Source organism: Dendropsophus ebraccatus, chromosome 9, assembly GCF_027789765.1.
Source record: "Dendropsophus ebraccatus isolate aDenEbr1 chromosome 9, aDenEbr1.pat, whole genome shotgun sequence".
NCBI classification, from domain to species: domain Eukaryota; kingdom Metazoa; phylum Chordata; class Amphibia; order Anura; family Hylidae; genus Dendropsophus; species Dendropsophus ebraccatus.
This window is the reverse complement of record NC_091462.1, coordinates 103,017,677-103,041,913: the sequence shown is the minus strand read 5'-3', so window position 1 is coordinate 103,041,913 and position 24,237 is coordinate 103,017,677. Positions and strand designations below refer to the sequence as shown.

At 42.1% G+C, this 24,237-nt stretch overlaps 1 long non-coding RNA gene across 1 annotated transcript; it reads left to right on the top strand.

Annotated features, from left to right (window-relative positions):
* The first annotated feature begins 3,244 nt into the window (after positions 1-3,244).
* Positions 3,245-9,506, top strand: LOC138800447 (uncharacterized). Its single transcript, XR_011364464.1, has 3 exons — positions 3,245-3,400; positions 8,664-8,798; positions 8,963-9,506. It is a non-coding gene; the product is annotated as an uncharacterized lncRNA (long non-coding RNA).
* The last annotated feature ends 14,731 nt before the right edge of the window (positions 9,507-24,237 follow it).

The window sequence follows — 24,237 nt, the reverse complement described above, 5'->3', positions numbered from 1 at the left end:
TTTTTGCCTTCCTCTGGATCAACACAGGTTGAGTTTGATGGACACCTGTCATTTCCAACCTTATAAACTAATAGTTGCCCTAATACCCCCAAATAAATTAGAATTGTCCCTTTTTCCCAGCTAAATAGGTATGGCCGCCATTCCCATTAGAGGATGCCATGATGCAATTACAAAGCCTCTGTGCGGCCAGGACAGTAGAAACCCCCCACAAGTGACCCCCTTCTGGAAACTACACCCCATAAGGAATCTAACAAGGGGGGCAGCGGGGATATGGCCCCCTGGTGACGGCCACATTTGGGACGTGAAAATGAAAAAAATTGTATTTTCTATTTTCTCGGCACATGTTCTACGTAAGTGCCCATCACCAGTGGGGTCCATATGCTCACTGCACCCCTTGTTAGATTCCTTATGGGGTGTAGTTTCCAGAATGGGGTCACTTGTCGGGGGTTTCTACTGACCTGGCAGCACAGGAGCTTTGTAATTGCGACATGGCCTCCATCCTCCATTCCAGCCTCTAAATGGCGCTCTGTCCCTTTGGTGGCTTGCCCTGTGCCCATATGGCACATTATGCCCACATGTGGGGTATTTTCGTAATCAGAGGAAACTACCCTACACGTTTTGTGTTAATTTTCTTTTTTAACCCCTTGTGGAAATGGAAAAAATCAAGGCTAGACCAACATTTAGTGTAATTTTTGTAAAATTTTTACTCTAAATCATTAAACTTGTCATGATTTTTTCATTTTCACAAGGGGCTAAAAGATAAAAAAAAACACTAAATGTGTAGAGCAATTTCCCCTGAGTACGGAAATACCCCACATGTGGACATAAAGCGCCATGCGGGTGCAGGGTAAGCCTCCGAAGGGAAGGAGCGCCATTTGGTTTTTGAAGGCTGGATTTGGATGGAATGGATTTTAAGGGGCCATGTTGCATTCAAAAGGCCTCTGTGTTGCCAAGACAGTTGAAACCCCCCACAAGTGACCCCATTATGGAAACTACACCCCTCAAGGAATGTAACAAGGGGTGTAGTGAGCATATGGACCCCACTGGTGACGGGCACAAATGTGGAACAATGTGGCGTGAAAATGAAATATTACATTTTTTACACTATAATGTTGGTTTAGCCTTGAATTTATCATTTTCACAAGGGGTTAAAAGAGAAAAAAACACACAATATGTGTAGAGCAATTTCCCCCGAGTCCGTAAATACCCCACATGTGGACATAAAGCGCCATGTGGGCGCAGGGCAAGCCTCCGAAGGGAAGGAGCGCCATTTGGATTTTGGAGGTTGGATTTGGCTAGAATGGATGATGAACGCCATGTCGCATTTACAGAGCCCTCGTGCTGTCAAAACACTGGAAACCCCCCACAAGTAACCCCATTATGGAAACTGCACCCCTCAAGGAATCTAATAAGGGGTGCAGTGAGGATATGGACCCCTTGATGACGGGCACATTTGTGCCATGAAAGTGAAAAAATTAAATTTTTTACTTTTACGTCACATTGTTCCACATTTGTGCCCGTCACCAGTGGGGTCCATATGCTCACTGCCCCCCTTGTTAGATTCCTTGAGGGGTGTAGTTTCCAGAATGGGGTCACTTGTGGGGGGTTTCCAGTGTTTTGGCAGCACGAGGGCTCTGTAAATGCGACATGGCCCTTGAAATCCTTTCCAGTGAAATTCAGCTTCCAAAAGCCAATTGGCGCTCCTTCCCTTTGGAGGCTCGTCCTGCGCCTGCTTGGCACTTTATCGCCACATGTGGGGTATTTCCGTACTCGGGAGAAACTGCGCTACACATTTTGTGTCTTTTTTTTCCTCTTATCCCTTTAAGAAAATGAAAAATTGAAGGCTAGAACAACGTTTTAGTGTAAAAAATAAATTTTTCTTTTTTCACGCCATATTGTTCGGAAAATCTGTGAAGCACCTGTGGGGTCCAAATGCTCACCGCACCCCTTGTTACATTCCTTGAGGGGTGTAGTTTTCTAAATGGTGTCCCTTTAGGGGTGTTTTTTAGGTTTTGGCACCCCAGAGCCTCTGCCAACCTGAAGTGGTACAGTCAGAAATGACCAAATATAACGGAGGCGTTGAAATTCACTAGGCGCTCCTTTATATCTGAGGCTTGTGGTTGCGTCAAATAGCGCAATAGGGTCACATATGGGGTATTTCTATAAACTGCAGAAACAGGGCAATAATTATTGGGGTGCATTTCTCTGGTAGTAGGTTTATAATTATGAAAAATATTGGATTACAATAAAATCTCTGCACAGAAAATTAAAATTTTCAAATTTCTTACACACTTAGCTTTTATTTCTGTGACTCCCCTAAAGGGTTAAAACACTTTCTGGATATGCTTTTGCAGAGTGTGGGGGGTGCAGTTTCTGAAATGGGGTGCTTTGTGGGGCTTTCTAACATACAGGCCCCTCAAATACACTTTGTAAACCTGAACAGGTCCCTAAAAATATCTGATTTTGAAATTTTACTGAAAATTTGGAAATTTGCTGCTAATGTTTTAAGCTTCCTATCGTCTAAAAAAAAATGAAAGATAGTTTAATAAATGCCGCCAACATAAAGTAGACATGTTGCTAATGCTATTTAATATATAATTTATGTGGTATAACCACTTTCTGTATACGCAAAGAAGTTTCAAAGTTGGAAAAATGCAGTTTTTCACATTTTTTCACATTATTTGGGTTTTTTTCATAAAGATTTGTTATGAGTATCGACTCCAATTTACCAGAAATGTAAAGTACAATATGTCACGAGAAAACAATCTCAGAATCAGCCGGATAGGTAAAAGCATCCCGAAGTTATTAATGAATAAAGTGACACTGGTCATATTCATAAAATTTGTCTCTGTCATTAAGGCCATTTCAGGCTCTGTCCTTTAGGGGTTAAAGAAATGTTAGTTAGTTTGTTTGTTTGTTTGTTTTTTAATCCTGATCCTGACGTTTTTCTCTATCTGCACTGAAGAAAAATCAGGAGATTATTGGTTGATAAGTAAGTTTTATGCAATGTACATGATCAGCTGTAAAGTAGGGCCCATTCCCCTTTATAAGTGCTATATGAAGGCTCCAAACCAAGGGGGAGATTTATCAAACATGGTTTAAACTAAGTGAAACTGGCTCAGTTGCCCCTAGCAACCAATCAGATTCCACCTTTCATTTTCCAAAGAGTCTGTGAGGAATGAAAGGTGGAATCTGATTGGTTGCTAGGGGCAACTGAGCCAGTTTCACTTTACACCATGTTTGATAATTCTCCCCTCAAATGGGAGGCCTGAATGCTGTAGAATACTTAAAGGGATTGTTTAAAGGAAACCACTTATGTCTTACAGTCATAGCAGCTCTTCCATGTTACGTGCTGTTCACATTCCGCTCGTAGTGTACTAATATCCCAGAGGATTAAAAGGTAATTTCTAACAATGAATTGTGTGAAATCCTTCAGGGAGGCCTTCACAATTACCTCAGACCCTTAACACAACCACTTGTCGCAGAATCCATTAATTCCACTCAGATTTTTACAATTAATATATTTTTTTCCTTTCCTTTCCTGCATTCTGGCTTATTGAAAAGCAAATTGAGAATGTAATTGATTCTACATTTCCCCCCTGGGTTTATTAACCCCTTCCCACATAAATGTATGTGATTTAAAGGGTTTCTCTAGGATTACCCTTTTTCTGCCAAAAAAAAAAAGCAGTGCCACCTCTGTCCTCAGGACAGATGTGGTGCAATTTCTAGAAGAAATCAGCTATACTTTTTCTAGTTCTGGATAATCCATTGAAGTCTGTGGATGTGCCATCATCGGAAGTTAAAGGGGCACTCCAGTAAAAATCCTTTTCTTTCAAATCAACTGATATCAAAAAGTTATATAGATTTGTAATTTACTTCTATTTAAAAATCTCAAGTCTTACAGCTCAAGTGTTTCAGCTGCTGTATGTCCTGCAGGAAGTGGTGTATTCTTTCGAGTCTGACACAGTGCTCTCTGCTGCCACCTCTGTCCATGTCAGGAACAGAGCAGTAGAGGTTTTTTTTTTAAGGGGATTTGCTACTGATCTGGACAGTTCCTGACATGGACAGAGGTGGCAGCAGAGAGCACTGTGTCAGACTCGAAAGAATACACCACTTCCTGCAGGACATACAACAGCTGATAAGTATGGGAAGACTTGACATTTTTAAATAAAAGTAAATTACAAATCTATATTATTGTGTAAAAGAAAAAGATTTTTGACAGAGTACAATGGTTAGGATCTCAGATAATTTACTGGTAAACTCAATGAAATGTCTGATATATAAAGGGCCCACCTCTGGAACCTGCACCTACTACTTTTATTTGTGATGTCATCAGTGACTGGCGACTTCTATATGGTGCCCTATATGGTCCCCCATATGGTGCCCTTTTTGTGTATTTAGGAGACAGTACTCTGAAATGTGTTGTATTTTTTTTTTATACCCATGTTTTATAACTACTACAAAACACAAAGCTAAGTCAATTGACTTCCAAGTGAACTCTTAAAGGATAAGTCCGGCTAAAACAAAAAATACATAGCAAAAATGCAACAGCTCATGAAGGTTTATTGAATGAAAGTTGATATCTTCCTCATAGGAGGGTAAAGGTCTCCATGTGCACAGTCAGGCATCATGCAATGTGCAAGATGCAGAATGTAGAAGACTGGGATGTTGGGTTAACATTCCTTTAAAGGAGACTGGCCAAAAACATGCACTAAGGGCAGGGAGGTGCAGGAACATAATAAAAATGAATACTTACCTGTCAGCGTGCCCCCACAGTACTACATCACTGCTCCTGGACCCCCTTTGGCCTCCTGAGCTCCCACTCCTGCAACATCACCTCCCAGTTCAGGACTGCCCACTTAGTGACAGGGGCACGTGACAGGTAAGTGTGATGGGTCCCTTGGGCTCTTGTCACTGTAGTTCTGAGTTGCAATTGACCCACCCGGACTATCAGTATTGCAACCCACAGAAAGGGTGACTCGGCCAGTGATGGTATTTTCGTGATGCCAGTGCTAGTTCAGCAGACAGTTGTCATGTTGGAACCTGCTTTAGGGTACTATTACACGGAACGATAATCGTCCCAATCGGCCCTATCCAGCCAATTATCGTTCCATATAATAAACACAACGATCAGCCGATGATCGTTGTCATCGGCTGATTGTTGATATAGATTCAAACCTATAATTGTCGGCCACCAAACGCGCACCGCTACGTGTAATAGCGGCGCGCGGCTAACGATTTGCAAAAGAATACATTACCTATCCATGGTCTAGGGCTCCTCCTGCTCATCTTCTCCCCGGGTCCTGCGCGCTGCAGCTTCAGAGCTGTCTGTCTTAGCTGATGGCCGCTCAGCCAATCACAAGCCGGGACTGCCGCGGCTAGTGATTGGCTGAGTGGCCTGTCAGCTAAGACAGACCACTCTGAAGCTGCAGCGCGCAGGACCTGGGGAGAAGAGGAGCAGGAGGAGCCCTGGACCCGGCATAGGTAATGTATACCAGTTTAGCAGGCGCTGCAAGGACATCGGTAACGATACTGTAAGCCCCTATTACACGGGGCAACTCGTTCCCCACTCGCTGTCGACGCTATTACACAGCAGTTAGCGGGTAAGTGCAGGAGGGGCAGCAGGGAAGTGCGGGAGGGCTGCCCGGGTGATCACTAGATTGTCCAGGGAGCCCGTAGAGGATAGCGGTGGTCTGCTGCCGCCACTCCTATTCCACGGAGCGACAGCAGCAGATTGTTGCTATCATTGTTGTTTGTCTTTTAACATGTTGAAAGACAAACAACGGCAACGATCAGCTGACATTGTTCATGGTTACCTGAGTCATTGTTACCTGGTGAAGCTAAGTGTCCGAGGGTGTCCCCGTGTCATCTGCACTGCAAGAAAGGATATGTAGACCCTCTTGTAGCTTTGTTTTATTCAGGCTAGATCCTTTGTGTTGTAAGATACTGCCCCGCACTTTGTATCTCTGATTGAGACAGTCTAGTGTCTAGCAGACAGGGTTCCTGGCAGAGCCAGGCTCTGGCTAGGCTACAGCAGGGACGTCTGCTCTGTGTGTGCTCCTCCCACAAGAATCTGTGTGAGACTGACGCTACACTTCCTCCCACCAAGTGACTACTTCCTACAGAGTATGCAAGAGACCCTGTGAGTGGTGAAGAAGAATGTGTGGAAAGGATAGGTTAGAAAAGAGGAGTATCTCTCTTGGTCAATAAAAGTACAATGAAGAACCAGTGAGAAATGACAGTCAGTCAGTGTTAGTGTAGGTTCTAAAGCTGGGGGCCCACCTCTGTTCCTCTGGTGGGCCAGTCTGACACTGCAGGTAAGTAATTCTTCATTATGTTCCCACACCCCTGTGCCCGCAATGTATTTTTTGGACGAAGTTCTACTTTAAAGCAGTGTTGATCCAAGTTTTTTTTGTAGTTTTCTACCTATTGCAGCTTGCGCACCATGAGAAAGATATTAACTACCAATAGGCTGTTGCGTTTTGTATACAACATAACCAAGTGATGAATTTATCACTTCTATTTTACAGAAATGCTGTTAAGCACCCATCAGTGTCGATTGGAGTTTAGGCAAACTGAGTAAAGGAGCCGGTTTAGGTGTTCTCTTGGCTCCCTGACCACCTCTAATGCCCACATCCAGGTTAGATGGAATAGGGGTGGCGAGGAGGGTGGACTCTATCCTGAAATAGGTCTAGAGGTGGGACTTATGCAGGTCTAGAGGTGGGACTTACATCTGTCATACATTTATGGCCTACAGTATCCAGTCGATATGTTATAAATGTCCAGATGGAAATACCCCTTTAATAAAGGCCCTCAGGCTGGCAATGTCCAAATGTTTAACGATAGCCAATAAAGTATTTGTATTTGAATAGTGAAACTCATCCTTGTAAAATAGGCCCTAATTTATATGCATCAACAAAAAATTCCGATCTCTTACAAAGAGATTGTGAAAAAATAAAAAAATAAAAAATAAAAATTGCTGAGCCTTGTAGACTCCAAATAGGCCATGCCCTTAAGGGGTTAAAGCCCATTACTAGTTAGTTCTTTGCTATTAAACTGAGAGGAGCCATGGCTTCCAGGCTCATTACGTATGCCAGGTAGACGGCACGGTGATGGAATAATGATGCTAATGTTTAAGAATCATTTCAGTCATAACCATGGGCAAACTAGAGTTGTTCATCATTGTTTCAGATATTTATGTACCTGAAATGACATTTCCATAATGGAAAGTGTCTAATAAACTTACATAGAATGTCATGACTTGAGAAAATGTAATAGAAAAGGTGAGTAGCAAAGAAAAACAAAAAAAATGCAAATTTTTCTAAAATCAATACCAAGGGAGAATACATATGACAGATAATGGATAGACGCAGAACCAGGGGTTTGATATTCATTTAAAATCATGTCGTCTTTTACAACACAGCTTTGTGCCAGTGTGGGACCATGCCTTGGCCTAGAGGTATATCTACCATAGAGACAGACTACTCCAATGCTCTAGAACCCATGCTAAAAGACTATATTTTTCTTCTCAATAAGCCAGTTTATAAACATTACGGGAGAGAAGATGGTGGACAATGCCTTGCGTGCCCAAGTGTCCACGGTAGAGGTTGGACTTAAATATGAGCCCCTTGGGTTTTGTACATACGGCCCTGAATAGGGTTACTGATATCCCCAAAAAGAAGGACAATAACCTGGACAGTCAAATGTCCAAGATGCTCCCACAGATTAGGGGTCAAACAGTAATAATGAGGCAGAAAGAAAGTTGACCCTGTGGTGGCACTGCCTAGTAGCCCAACACATAGAGAGGAATTATATGATTAAGAATGTAATATATATATATATATATATATATATATATATATATATATATATATATAGTAAAAATGGGCCAGTCCCCTGTTGTTGCCCCTCATCAGTACAGAGCAGGTGCTGCATGGCTGGTGAGAAGCTTGTCAATGTGGTACCGAACGAGTTTAGTTTCTCCTTGAGGAGAGCATCATACTCATGTATGTGGACCTATAGGCATTGATGCTCTGGGAATGCAAGAAGGTTTTCCTCATCAGGGTTATAGCCCCTCATCAGTACAAAACAGGGTGCCGCCTGTCTGGTGAGAGGCTTATCATTGTGCTATGAAAGGGGTTTAGTTTCTCCTTGAGGAGAGTTTCATAAACATGTATGAAAACTGATAGGTCATTCATGCTCTGGGAATACAGGAAGGTTTTCCTCTTCTGCCAGGGGTTGACTTAGGAAAACCTCCTGCCATTGCTTAGTGCATACTCATAACATGTAAAATAGTGAAATTAATTATTTTTATAGTGATGGGCCAAACAAAAGTAATACAGATAAAAAAAAGTGAAACAAACGATTCAAGTACATTATACGTTATATTATTATACCCATCAACAATACTGGCCAATGCTACATCTAGAAATTCCCATTAGAAGCTAAACAAGTCCCAGCAATGTGCACTCACTCCAAATTGCAGCAACTCACATTGCATATGTTAAGATGCAAACAGAGTAGGAAGTACACCAACGGGGGGCAGACTACTCTTAAATGAATGACTTTCTAAACTTTGCGGTGGGCACAGAACTCGCTCTTCTTAACCATATGGCTCTCACTTCCCCTTTTTACATGTCTTTCTCCTTCAACTCTTTCTCCAGACTGCAGAGGCGTGCAAAAGCACATGATGCTTGGAATTGTAACCCAGTACACCTCAGAAAAGCAAGCAGTGATGCCAAGGAGTCCCTGCTTGTCATCAGCTGCAGCTAACATGGCAATGGTAGTGGTATATTGAGGTATATTTTGTAAAATGACTCTTTTTATAGCCTCCATATGAATTCATCCATTATATTAGATTAATACAATTTTTGACATGTTGTACAATGTATGGCTATATACTGATAGAGGGGACATATCGCCAGCAGACATTACAATTCTTCTTATACTCTTCAAATTATAGACGAGAAACCACACCGAGAAATATTCTAAGATCTTCAACAGTTCAGTGAAAATAATGGATAGAGGAGAAGGGCAGAAGGTCCAGGATGAGTGACAGCAACGAAAACTGAATACAAAATAAAGAAGCATGTACCATCCTCGTACAGAAAGCCAGGGGATAGCTACATCTAGGGAATCTGGGGTTCATGGGCTGGATCGAAGCCTTGTCAAACACCCCCTTCCTTGAAGTCTCCTTACTTTCAAAGGCGTATAGTGAGGCTCTAGAACCGTATGTACGCTTAATCACACTGTCAATTTAAAGCAAAGACTCAGCTACAAACCAGCAATTTCCCACTAAACACAATTTCGGCAGAATGTGTTGGTATGCAGTTTGAGTCTATTACAGTTTTTTTTCCCCTCCATACACACTTGATGGGCTGCAATATTGATCTGTACCAGCTGTCTACAGTTAACTGAAGAAATAGATCTTCAAAGACAACGTTGCTACATCTAATGCATTTGGTGATCCCCTTGCTGTCTTCTCAAATGCCACGGACATTTTTTAAACAAAGAAGATTTTCAAAGTTTATTTTTCATAAATATATATATATATATATATATATATATTATTTTTATTTATTTTTTTCTTACTCCAGTAATTTATTTAAAGGCTATAAACACATTTACAGGAATTTATTTTAATTATTGTTCTTTTTGCTTCCTTATGTAAAATAAGCCAATTCCTGTATAGTAATAATAATAATAATAATAATAATCTCATAGCCTTCTTGCCAGTTCTCAGATCTGACAGTACACCGCTTCCACATATGTCTCCACTCTTATCTATCTTTGAATTATCTAAAAATGTAGTATGTTACCAAGTGTATATTTTTGGAGCACAGACAGGATACTGTGCATAAGAATACAACTTCAACAGTACCTGTCAATAACAAACACTTTTAACATGTCAGAGACTTGTGTCGAAAGTTTTGATTGGTCAGGGTTCAGAAGACAAAAAAGGGTGAAGACTTCTCTGCCGTGCGATCCTCTCACGCTCTGTGTACAAGACCTAGACGGACCCCTATAGGCCTACATTGTAAGTCCATCTAGGTCTTGTAACACGGAGCTAGGAGAGAACGCGTTAAATAAGAAATCTGGTGATTTATAAAATATGGAAGCCAGCAGGGCAGAATTTGACAAGCACCAACTTTGATAGCAAGTACTTACCTCTTCCAGTGCACACAGTGAGCAGCAAAACCTGCCTCTGGACCCCTTCACGTCACAACCCGGCTGATGGACTGACTGTTCAGCCAGTCAACGACTGAGGCGACACACCGCCCCAATTACTGATTGGCTGAGCGGCCAGTCCATCAGCCGGGACAGCCATTTTCCCGACGTCATCACCACTCAAGGGAAAATTACTTCCGGCGGGGGTGCAGAGACTGATCCCACCACTAATCACGGGCACAGGGAGAGGTAAGTTGGTACTTGTTATCAAAAATGCCGGACTTCTTTTTTAAGCACATACTTCTCACAGCTCGTTCTCCTGATCAGTAGCGGCCAGATCACTCAAACTCTGATCAAAACTTTAGACATGTCCAACAGTACCAAGTAAAAAGGTTCAGAGTGTGCCTTTTTAGAAGTAGTGTCCTGCTGGGCTTGAGAAAGACTCTGCTGCCTTTGAGTCTGTTGCTTGAATAAACTTTTCTGGAACTTTTTTCAATTAGTCGCTCCGGCGCTGAGATATTGTATAAGCTTTAGCATCTTTTTGTGAATTAGGTGATAAAGCCCAACAATCTTCGGACTCTCCTTTCCTTACTCACTCTCTTTAGGTCGACCAATGCTGGGCTTTTACAGGCCAAGGGAATGTCCCGTAGACTTTATCTCCTATTCTGATAGCAGTGCAGGGGAAGAGGAACAGCAAGAGAGATATTACAGGCAGAAAACTGCCTTGGAGGAGTGGGACTACTGCAAAACCACATGAAGAGTGTCAGGGGAGAACAGTGTCAGGGTAAGAAACTTGCATCGTGTGGAAGTTTTTTTTTAACAAGGCTACCTGGAGATCCATTTTAAAACTTAAAAGCTCATATCTCAGCGCTGGAGAGACAGATTGAGATAAGAGTTATATCCTGATTCAGGGTAAAAATCCCTATTAAACACTGCCGTTACTTTAGTCAGCAAAAAAGCTGCTGACAGGTTGGCGTCAATGTATAAACAAAACCACCCTCTCGCAACTTTGCTTCAAACATGAATATAAACAAAAAAGTATAAAAAAAATTCAAATGTGTAACTGAAACAGACAACATATGCCAAGAAAACGTAAAAAGACTGTAGGACGTGAGGAGTCGGCATCCCATATGTCCATGTTCACAGGTGCGTGTATCAAAGAAATGCCAAAACTGCAGGAATGTGCAACCAATTTGTGAATGCAAATGAAATGGGGGATTATATAGGTATAATATTTTCTACTCTCCTACACTATCCAAACTAGAAAACCTATATATAATAGGAAATCTCTGAACCTTGTATAATGTATGTACTAACGCAGCAAATCCAGACGGGGCTTCATTGCTCCCGTAATACAGATGCAACCCCCGAACCTCCGGAGATTTCTAGAAGTGGAGAATTATAACTCCAATTCAGACAAACTACAGGATGTCCGAATATTGCTTTTCTAATAAGGGAACAAAACAGGAACACTATGACTCGGGCAAATACTTTTATACTTTTTTTTTTTTCAGAGACTAGTTGAAAACAATCATTTACGGTAACAGTCAGTGGGTACAAACGTCTTTTCTGTAAGAAATATTTTCGATCTGTCAGAAATATATTGGACATTGCTTTCTAGTGACATCTGTATCACTAGGACAGTAGCGTGTAGCGGGGATTGTGAGAGAAGGGACCAGGTGACCGTGTACCATTAAGCACAGTGTAAAACTATAGGGGAGATTTATCAAACATGATGTAAAGTGAAACAGGCCCAGTTGCCCCTAGCAACCAATCAGATTCCACCTTTCATTCCTCACAGACTCTTTGGGAAATGAAAGGTGGAATCTGATTGGTTGCTAGGGGCAACTGAGCCAGTTTCACTTTACACCATGTTTGATAGATCTCCCCCTATATTGCTTTTGGTTGTGTGTGATCCAAGCGTTTGGTTTTACTTCTTTGATGCCACTATCTGTACACTGGCAAATACCCCGGTCATGATGTCAATAAACCCTTAGAGGGGGTATTAAATGAACAAGTGCTAATTCTTTTCATCCTTTTCTGAAAAAAAAGAGACCCCAACATATGTCCCGAACAAAGAGCAACCATGTTTTGCAATTGATATTTGGGTATTATCATGTACAAACGCCTATGTTACCCTTACCCCTGGTGGTGATCTATACACAGGGGCGGAAGGAGGGTTGTGTAGATATGCAAGTGTGGGATTCCTTATAATGATGATCAGGGGATAAACTGATTCTTGGATTTCATATAATGCCAGAATTGTATCTCCTGTTAGTGATATCCGTGCAGCCCTTCCCATTAGTGTAAAATAATAAAGTATATACATACCTGTCCATGCTTACGAGTGCTTCTGCCCCCTTCCCCATATATTTTCCGGGCTTCTGCCCACTGTCCACAGCTGTCTGTGGAACTTCAGACCACTCTCGGCCAGTGATTGGCTTTATTATTTTCTTTACACAGTCTTCGGCCATTGCTATTATATGTAGCGATGCGCAGTCGGCAGAACGTGATTTTAGATCAGGACCAAAAGACATGATTAGCAGATAATCATTTTTCCCATTTTCTGTAGTAAGCTTTAAAGAAGAAGTCTGGTAAAAATGTTTATTAGAGTATTACAAATCACCAATATACACTTATTACGGGAAATGCTTATAAAGTGCTTTTTTCCCTGCACTTACTACTGCATCAAGGCTTCACTTCCTGACTAAAATGGTGATGTCACTTCCTGGATAAAATGGTGCTGTCACTTCCTCGATAACATAGTGATGTCACTTCCTGGATAAAATGGTGCTGTCACTTCCTCGATAACATGGTGATGTCACTTCCTCGATAACATGGTGATGTCACTTCCTGGATAACATGGTGATGTCACAACCTGACTCCCAGAGCTGTGCGGGCTGTGGCTGCTGGAGAGGATGATGGCAGAGGGATGCTCAGTGTCCCTCCAGTGCCCTGTATCCCTCAGTGTCCCCCTGCCATCCTTCTCTCCAGCAGCCACAGCCCATTTTATCCAGGAAGTGACATCACCAATTTATCCAGGAAGTGACATCACCATGTTATCCAGGAAGTGACATCACCATGTTATTCAGGAAGTGACATGACCATTTTCTCCAGGAATTGAAGCCTTGATGCAGTAGTAAGTGTAGGGAAAAAAGCACTTTATATGCATTTCCCGTAATATGTGTATATTGGTGATTTGTATAACTTTTCGGGGGCAATACAATACTTTAATAAACATTTTTGCCGGACTTCTCCTTTAAGGGGAGGATGTAATAATGATTGCTAACAATACAGTTCACGTAAAGGGATTCCTACACAAGTTTTCGACAGAAAAGGATATGGGACTAACCAGGGCTGAACCTCCTCTCCCTTATATATAAGATGTCCCATAACATTGTACATACTTCCTTAATTATTATCATACTATGTCATCTATTGTTCTAGTCATTATATGTGACAATATGTAGACATCTTTTCTTCCCATTGTAGATTCTTACTCATCAAAGTCAGATCTCTTTCTTCCGTGATTGCCATTTTTGCATTGGATAATAATAAAACATAATGCTCGGCAATTAATGACCCTATGATGTAGACACCTGAAAAAGCATTTCGACCTCATTGCCGTTTTGATGCTGCCCTCATTGATGAGTGAGCTGAACGTCAGCTCTCTGGAGGACATTTAGCAATCTGTCTAGCTCCATTCCCTCTTGGTGCAGATTTATTACAAAGCAATACAAATGAGTTCATGAGAGTTCATGAGAGTTCATGAGAGGGCGATCACTAAGTGATCGGGACCCCCGCAGCCATGCTGCGGAGGTCCCGATCGCATGTACCGACGGACGGTATATGCAATCTAATGATTGCATAATTTACAGTGAAAACAAGTGAAAAAAAAATGTCGTAAAAAAGTTTTTTAAAGTCTCAAAAAAACCTTATAAACCCCCTCCCAATAAAAGTTTAACATACCCCCTTGCTCATTATAAAAATAAAAATATTTTTAAAATAAATAAACAAATTACATTTACAAATTACAAATACATATCATAACATGCAAAATTGTCCGATCTATTAAGATATTAAATTACTGTTCCCGCACGGTGAACGGTGTAAACGGAGGAAAAAAACACCAGGATTGCAGATTTTTTTATATTATATATCAGAAAAAAAAATTATAAAAAGCGATCGAAATTTTTCTGTTACACTAATGTCATATTAATAAAAACTAGAGATCATTGCGCAAAAAATGACACCCCAACCAGCCCTGTAGATGGAAAATTTAAAGCGCTATGGCTCTTAGAAGGCGGGGAGGAACATTGCATTAATTTGACCCGGACTTTTGTGCATCAAAGGGCTCTGTCTTGAAGGGGTTAAAGATAGTGCCGACCAGGAAACAACATTTCCCAGCAGAGCAGGTCCAGGTTTTTGCTGGCCTTGGGCGACAGCCTCAGCAAGGCCCCTCATCCATGCACTATGCACCCATCATCCACACACTATGCACAATCACTTGAGACAGGGATGAGCGAACTTCGTACGAACGAACCAAACCTAAAACGAACCTTGCCATAACGGCTTAATAATTGCAGCTACAATAGTGGGAGTCTGATAGGGTATAGTTTTGTTTAGTTGCAGTTGCTATTACAATAAAAAAAAATAGAAAAACGCAAAGTGCAAAAATAGTGAAAAGAAATTGTGAATAAAAAATAAAAAATAATAAAAAAAATAATAATTAAAATAAAATAAAAAGTTGAGGAGGCGGCAGCACTTGATTGCACCCAGGCCAGTATAGTTGAGAAGAGACAAGTTGAGGAGTAGGAGGAGGCAGCACTTGATTGCTCCCAGGCCAGTATTGTCAAGAACAGAGAAGTTGAGGAGCAGAAGGAGGAGGCAGCACTTGATTGCACCCAGGCCAGTACTGTCGAGAACAGAGAAGTTGAGGAGCAGAAGGAGGAGGCAGCACTTGATTTCTCCCAGGCCAGTATTGTGGAGAACAGAGAAGTTGAGGAGCAGAAGGAGGAGGCAACACTTGATTGCACCCAGGCCAGTATTGGATTGGGTAAGCCAATCTAGAACCGCTGGCTGTGTGGTTCTTACAAGACCAGTGGGCGTCTGGGGTAGCTGCACCCTGCTGCCACGCCTGTTACCCCGGCTGCCACCAGGCCTGGTGCTGCCACTTCTCCTACCCTCACCGCCTGCTGTTGCAGTCCTTGCCTGGGAAGTGCTGCAAGTAGGACGCTTGGACATATTTATTTGGATGGGGGAAAATGAAATGAGAATTTAAAAAAAAGGCTTCTATAGGTTACTTCACCTATAACAGCTTATGAGAAAAAAAAAAATTTTATATACTTTTTTGAAATATTTTGTTTTTTTTAACTTTTTTAAACTTTATTTTTTTATAACTTTTTTTTAACTTTTTTGTTACGGCTAAACGGGGTTGACGGCACCCAGCAAAGCAGAAATAGACAGGTTTTGTGGGGCGCTGACTTAGCTTCACACTCTGTGAAGGGCTTCAACAAGTTTTGCTGCTATAGGTTACTTCACCTATAACAGCTTATGAGAAAAAACATTTTTTATTTACTTTTTTGAAATATTTTGTTTTTTTACTTTTTTAAACTTTATTTTTTTAATAACTTTTTTAAAACTTTTTTTGTTGCTGCTAAACGGGGTTGATGGCACCCAGCAAAGCAGAAATGGACAGGTTTTGTGGGGTGCTGACTTAGCGTCACACTCTACGGAGGGCTTCAACAAGTTTTGCTGCTATACGTTACTTCACCTATAACAGCTTATGAGAAAGAAACTTTTTTAAAACTTTTTTTGGTGCTAAACAAGGTTGATGGCACCCAGCAGAGCAGCAACATGTAGCGTGTACTCTCGATCACAGGACATAAGCTGGTTCAATGCTACCTGTCCTGACTCTTTTCTCACTTTTCTCTCCCTATTTCTTTTTTTTCTCTCCCTATCTCTCCCTAGATCTCACAATTTTTTTTATTTAGATGCCTATCTCTACCTATCTCTTGATTTCTCAGCCTCTCTCCCTATCTTATCTTCTATATCTAGCTTTCCATGGATCTTGCTATTTGTTTTTTTTCTCTTCCTCTCTCCTGCTTCTCTCACTAACACTTTCTATTCTTTCTCGATCTCTCCCTGTATCCATCTAGTTGTTTATCTATCTATCTCTTTTCCCTCTCTATCTGATACGGAGCTCCTCTCTCTGTGAAGTCTGGCCACACACTGAGAAGCTGCTGGTGCGTTCAGGCACTTCCTGGTGCTGTGGGGTGACGTCACACATCTTGATTTTCACAGAAAACCAGGATACAAGGGATTATAGGAGTAATAATCCCTTGTATCCTGGTCTTTTCTGTGAAAAAAGTACAGTTTTGCGTCGCCTTTGTTATTTTAAACAGATTAGTAACGAACTTTCTCAAAGTTCGGTACCGAACCGAACTTTTTGCAAAGTTCGTAACGAATCTGGTTTGTAACGGTTCAGTTCGCTCATCCCTAACTTGAGACACCACTAAAATACACAAATACACATTATTGACACTGACACTGACATGATTTACTGACAGACTGACACTGACTGACACACTCATACACTGACACACCTTCTCCCTCTTCCTCTCTGTCACACTGCTCTTCACACTGTAAGGTGGAGGACCTCTTGGTCATGTGATCAGGTCCTTCAACCTCTGTGCAGGTCCTGCTGCTTTCTCCTGTGTCTTCTGATGTTCAGCCCCTCACCCTGCACTAAAGAACACCAGGCCCCTCTCCCTCTCTTGGCCCCTAGAGGTGCTGTGGGCCCTGGCATTTGCCCGGGTAAGCCCTGTACTGACGCCAGCCCTGTTTCCCAGCATGCCGTGTGCTTCCTCGTCATTAGGATTCAATGTGATGCCAGGCGCACATACACTGCTGCACATGTGGCGCTGAACGATAGGCACAGCCAGAGGACCTTCCCCCCAGCATTGATGTCAGTGGTGGCCTTGGCTTGCATGTACCAGGCAAGGTCCAGCACTGAGGCAAAGACCATATAGGCACTGTCTCTGATGGGAGGGAGGAGGAAAAGAAGTGAGCTGGAGAGGACCAGCTGAAGAGAACTGTTAGTTGTGCCCGGTAAGCCATTAGGAGCACTTGGGGCTTGGCTACTGCTCCACCATGCCACGATCCAGCCAAGGCTGGCCCCCTCCATTGATAATCATTAGAGGGGGCGATCCAGCCGGGGCTGTAGCCTCACCCTTGTGCGGGATTGGTTCCCGGTTAGGTGGCAGCCTTGCCACCAGTGCTCCTAACGGCTTACCAGGCACAACTAACAGCACTGATGGGGAGGAACTAACCTGCTGATGGTTCCCCCTTAAGAGATTCTTTCCAGATGTCTGCCTGGGACATAGTTATCTGCAAAGGTGTATTTGGATCCATGCGAGGACTCTTAGATTTTGCTTATTGGTACAAGTCCTATCATACTGATCAGAAAAATAATGGACTTTCCTTGGAATGTATGTCTTGCTTACATAACCCTTAAAGGTTGCGATCACGTGAGTTTATGGCGGAAACCATATCACATGCATCACATTAAATGTATTGAAGAAATGGATTCACATTCACGGACGTTCTGATGGGGGAGGGGTCTTAGCACCTTAAAATGCAATCTAATTATTATGTTCAATGACTTTCAGACAAAAAGCCAATAATCTCTGCTACGGCCAAAGAATGGCATTTGACCCTTTGCTTTGATTTGACAGGACAATTTCGAGCAAGCTTATTGCCTTTCTGCTGAGACAGTAAGAAAGAGTCCTAGAAATAGAACCATCTCGTATATTGTATTTATATAATGAGTCTTCTCAAGTATATATGAGCAGCACAGTATATTCTCCCCATGTTTGTGTGGGTTTCCTTTTGGTACACCCATTGCCGCCCACACTCCAAAAACATACGGATGGACTGATCTGTGTGATGACAAGCTACGTACATTAGAATGATAGAATTTGTTGTCACTATATAAATAATAGGAGTTATTAGTATAAGAGCTGATCTTAGGATAAGTGACATGACTTTGGACTGTTTAACATTGCAGCATTACCATATTGAAAGTGTGGTGCATTATACATACCTGTCACGTGCCGACCTCCGTCCCCGATCTTCTGTGCCACAACGTCATCTTCGGACGGACGGCCGAAGCTCTCCGATCGTCTCGAGTGCCGGCCTCCCTCTGCCGCGTCATGCCGCTCAGCCGCGATTGGCTCATCAGCCGCTAGCACAGTTATGCTCAGCCAATCGCGGCTGAGCATCTGATGAGGCGCCAGAGGGTGGCCAGCACTCGGGACATCTGAGGACATAACTGTATGTTCATTAGCTGGAATGCACCATGAAAATGGACATACAGTTAGGAACAGGTTAAGGATACCCCCCTGAACAACTTAAAGGGGTACTCAAGCAAAAAAAAATTTTTGCTTCTATTAAAAAAATTCAAAATCTTCCAGTACTTATCGGCTGCTGTATGTCCTGCAAGAAACGGTGTATTCTTTCCAGTTTGAAGTAAAGGGGAGGCTTTGGATGAGGATTTTCTACTGCTCTGGACAGACTGGAAGGAAAACATCACTTCCTGTAGGACATACAGCATCTAAAAAGACTGGAGATTAAGTAAATTACAAATCTCTGACAACAGTTGATTTGAAAGGAAAACATTTTCACTGGAGTGCCCCTTTAAAACATCCTAAAACATTTCCCCTCATTTATAAAATGCTGCAATCTAAAGGATATTAATATAAAACGCAAATACCACTTTAGGTCAATTTGTTAAAATTCAATTCAAAATTGTTTTAAATTCGGTGGCTCATTCAGATTTCAAAGTGCATGACTGTTACAGAGTCTCCTGTGAAAAAAAAGGTGTCCCCGCTCCTTTATAGCGCCCCTAGCAGTTGTTGCTAGTGTGTGAAGTTATTGATGCATACATTGTACCTAATTTCTGTGCAGCTACAGTACATATAATATTTGCCCTGCTGTATGGTGTGCAGGGTCTCCAGCCTTTGACAGGTGTTCCCGCTCCTTTATAGTGACCCAAGCTATTTTTACTAGTGTGTGAAGTTAACGATGCATACATTGCACCAAATCTATATGCAGCCACATATAGTGTATGCCCTGCTGCATGGTGTTCAGGAGCAGGGTTTACAGCCTTTGACAGGTGTCCCTGCTCCTGTATGGTGCCCCAAGCAATTGTTACTAGTGTGTGAAGTTAACGATGCATACATTGCACCTAATCTCTATGCAGCCACAGATAGTGTACACCCTGCTGCATGGTGCACGGGAGCAGGGTCTCCAGCCTTTGACAGGTGTCCCTGCTCTTGTATGTTTACAATTCACCAGAATTAAATGCCAAAAGTTTCTATTACAGGCAAATCCTTTTTTTTTTTTTTTTTTTTTTTTTGTGAAATCTGGCACAAATTCAACTAGTTCACTTCAATCCACTCATCTGTAATTATAATATACCCTTGGACCTATATTCTCTAGAGCAGAATAACTCAGTTGTGGTTCGGCAGCTGTTGCGAAATTGGAACTCGCCTTGATATGTAATTCTACAGTAGTTGGAAAGTTATTGGTTGGAGTCCACTGCTGTAGAGTACCATCTTAATTGTACCTACCTTCTCAAACCCCCTTAGCAGCACATTAGCTTGTCCTTGTAGATTCCTATAGGCAGCCGGCTCTTTGTTTCCTTCTTATCTGTGCCGTGGAGTTTGTCATCCTTTGAACACCAGCCGAGCTTTGCATCTGGGGAACGCGGTACAATCATTGAACACACGTTTAATCTAAATTCATTACTGTTCCTCTTTTAATTGACTGCTCCTAAGTATTCAGTGCAATCAATTTGTAGCTTAATAATAAGCATTTTCACTTAATACCTCTGCGGTTTAAGGCGCTAAATGGGCCCAATGCTAGGAAGCATTTTCTGGAATCAGTACAAGACGCACAGCTCGGTACACACAGTGCAGGCTTATTTTTGGATCAATAGAAGGAAGTTCTAAGCGGGGGCTTCCTAGATCTTCCCTTTCAGTGATTCTCCTATGTACCTGATGCTAGGAAAGTCTTAATGAGAATCTTCCATACCTATAGCTGAAGGTTTTAATGCGTCTGTGGGGGGAAGTTAAGCTAATTGGCTTCTTAAATTCTCTTGATGTCCTCTGGAAAGGAAGCGGTGGCATCAAGAATTTATTTTGATTAGAAAACATATTAAATATGTCCTTGCGATTTTTGTTACTAAGGTTACTGTTTTTTTTTACATATTTTATATGTACAAATAGGTCGAAATTTAGTTTGGATTATATATATATATATATATATATATATATATATATATATATATATATCTTTTTATATAGAATCTCCACTAAAAACATGGTAATGTTATACTGTTCACGCATTTGTCATTGAGGTGGTCGAGGCTGGCAGGATGGGGAGAAAAAATCTAGAAGACTTGTGGTTCAGGCAGCATGAAAGTGATAGGAGTCTTGGGGGGAAATTTACTATGATTCTGTCCCTGCTGCAGGTTTGCCCCTTCTCCTTGGCGTACACTTGCCGTATCCCTCACTCACCTGATGGGGGGGCATCAAGGTGGGAAGGAGGCGTGGCCTACTCCCGTGCCTGATATATCATGATTTATGCCTGAAAAAAAGGAAAAATTGACAGCACATCTATGACTCTGTTCACACTGCAGGTTGCATGCTGCTCTTGGCTAAAGTACAGGCAAAAAAACTGAAGGTGCAACAGCAACCCATAGGTGCAAGGGCTTACCATATAAACTCCTCCCAGTGTACAGACGATAAACACCTGCACTGTAGATATTAAAAAGTGAGGATCTTAGCAAACTATTTGATCAAACAGAGTGTACCATGTCACCAACGTTAAGGCGTCCTCAGAGACATGGTCCCTACTCTAGCATTTTCACACTAGCAATGGCCTCTCCTGGGCTGAATAAGCCTACAACTGGGCAGATAGGAGCCAAATGATCTCTTTTTATAGCACCCATGTCTCTGAGGACGCCTTGAGGCTGGGTTCACACTACGTATATTTCAGTCAGTATTGTGGTCCTCATATTGCAACCAAAACCAGGAGTGGATTAAAAACACACAAAGGATCTGTTCACACAATGATGTAATTGAGTGGATGGCCGCCATTTAATGGCAAATATTTGCTGTTATTTTAAAACAACGGCTGTTATATTGAAATAATGGCCGTTATTTACTGTTATATGGCGGCCATCCACTCAATTTCACCATTGTGTGAACAGATCCTTTCTGTGTTTTTAATCTACTCCTGGTTTTGGTTGCAATTTGAGGGCCACAATACTAACTGAAATATACGTAGTGTGAACCCAGCCTAAAGTTGGTGACATGGTACACTCTGTTTGATCAAATAGTTTGCTAAGATCCTTACTTATTAATATCTACAGAGCATGTGTTTATTGTGTGTACACTGGGAGGAGTATATACGGTAAGCCCTTGCACCTGTGGGTTGCTGTTGCACCTTCTGTTTTACTGTCTGTCCTTAAGCCATAAGCAGCGTGCAACCTGCAGTGTGAACAGAGTCATAGATGTGCTGCCAATTTTTCCTTTTTTTTCTGTTGAATATGGGGTGTGTGGGTACCTCCTTTTGGCTTGCACTCCATCCATGTCCCAAGGGTGCTATAAAAAGAGATCATTTGCATCCTATCTGCCCAGTTGTAGGCTTATTCAGCCCAGGAGAGGCCATTGCTAGTGTTAGCACGTTAACGTTGGTGAAATGGTACACTCTGTTTGATCAAATAGTTTGCTAAGGTCCTCACTTTTTGATATCTACAGAGCAGGTGTTTATCGTGTGTACACTGAGAGGAGTATATATGGTAAGCACTTGCACTTGCGCTTTTATACACATGTACTGGCAGTGATTCCTCTTGTTCCTGTAACCCAAAAGCATTCACTAGACTGGACTAACCTAAAGGTCCCCATACACTTTTGTTGACCGCACCAGTCACTCGCGGTATGTATAGGGCCACCCTGAAGAACCACCGAAAGATGATGTCAGTAGTGATAGGGATCGGAGAAGTTACCCCTCCCCATAGAGAATACAGGAATGTTCAGCTGTGCCAATTATTCCTGTGTATAGGAAGGACGAGCGGTAGGAGGGAGATAGAACTGACGGACCAGGGGCCTTAAGAGATTCTGTGTCCACTTCCGGGTTCTGAGATGTGATGTCACTGGCCCGCTCAGCCAATTAGCAGCTGTAGCAGTGTCCCACCTCTGCCGCTAAGTAGCAGGACTGATACGTCACATCTCAGAATCCGGAAGCACAGCTCTGAAAACCAGTATGTGGGTGGCAGCAGGAGAGCCAGGAACCAGTAACTAAGCTACCAGCTGTCATATGTTTTAGCACCGGGTACACATAACATGAGTGGACAATGATAATGGCAAATTGACAATTTTAGACTAACATATTCCTTGAGTTTTGCCCCATAGCAGTCAGACTAGCGTTGACTTGGTTAAAGCAGCGTCGTTACTTTCCACACAATAGCACACCCTTCCCACTTCCGCATTAGTCCTGGCACCCCTTCTTCCACAGTAATCACATCAGCCTCCATCAGATTAACCAGTAGTCAAACCATCTCTCCAAGCAAATCTCCAGTGGTCCCAGCATTCCTCTCGCACTTCCATAGTAGTCTAGGATGTCCATCTCTAGCAGTCACAGCAGGCTTCTTCTGTTTCGGCACTAAGCACAATGGCAATGGCAATGGAGTAAGACCCCCCCCTGTTTAAATACCCTAATATATTATGACCCATTTAACCAGTTAATCTTTATTTTCACCACTGCTTAATTCCCATGTTTCTGCAGCCTTATTCCCCAGACTCTCTTTGTACAAGGTCAAAAGTCACCTCTTCGGTTCTTCATTCCCATTCTATTTTCTGACGCATACTTCTTCTCATCATAACCTTTTCTTTTTTATTGGAATTTTAACATCCTAATGTAATCACTCTTTTCAATTCTCTTCTCTATAAAAGTGCCATAGACGTCAATGGAAGACATAGAAGGAAAAAAAAAAAAAAAAAAAACACTTCTTGACCTATCCATCAGTCTTCGGTGAAAGCAATTTCTTAACTTACTGGAATGTACAGGTTGGATACTCTTCAAGGTACTTAAACAAAAATTGATTTTCTTATTTCAATATCTTCAAGTGTTCCTCTTGTTGAATGGTGAGATAGAAAGCCGGGCTCATTCATTTCTTCAGATTACATTTACTTACCTTAGAAAGACACACACACCATGTTACATTCTCCTCTGAAATAAGCAGAGGTCAGAGGGCGTAAAATGCCAGTCGTCCGCCCGTGAGAGCGCGCCACGCATTTCTGAACAAAATGTAATTCTGTGTCTTGAAGCTGCCAGGTCACACACAAATTGTTGTTTAATTAGGCCCATACAGAGCAAGATATGATCTGTGCAAAAAACCAGATGGCATTCGCTACCAAACTGCCCTTTAGCAGTAGGAATCTTTCCAATGTTTGCGGAAGAAATAACATTTTATGTATTATTCCTTATGATATGCATCATCATTTTATCCGTCACATTTAGAGGAAAATTGCCTTTCTGCAGATGAGCAGTCATAGCAATCTGCAAACCACTCATGTCACAGCCAGAAAATATGGTCGGCTCCTCTTTGGTTTTTATAATGTTGCTTTAGATTTTCCATTGACATAGTAGCGAGGGGTATAAAAAAATAGATAAAGAAAGTAACCCTTCAAAAAGATTTCCAATCCTGAGGTCCCTTAGGTCTTATTCCTACGTCCCGTAAAATTGTCCGTGGAGGCAGGTCCACAACCACGGACAATTTTAGGGCCCATTAAATCGTATGTGTGCATTCACACCATTCATGCCGTCATCCATGCCATCATCCTTGCCGCGAAAAAATATGACGTCATAGTACGGATGGCGGCATGGATGCCTCCCCCCACTCCTGTCACCTGCTCCCATCTCCCCAGCTCTTGTCTCTCCCTCGCTCTTGTCACTGCTTCCGTGTCCCCCACTCCTGTCACCCGCTCCCATCTCCTCTGCTCC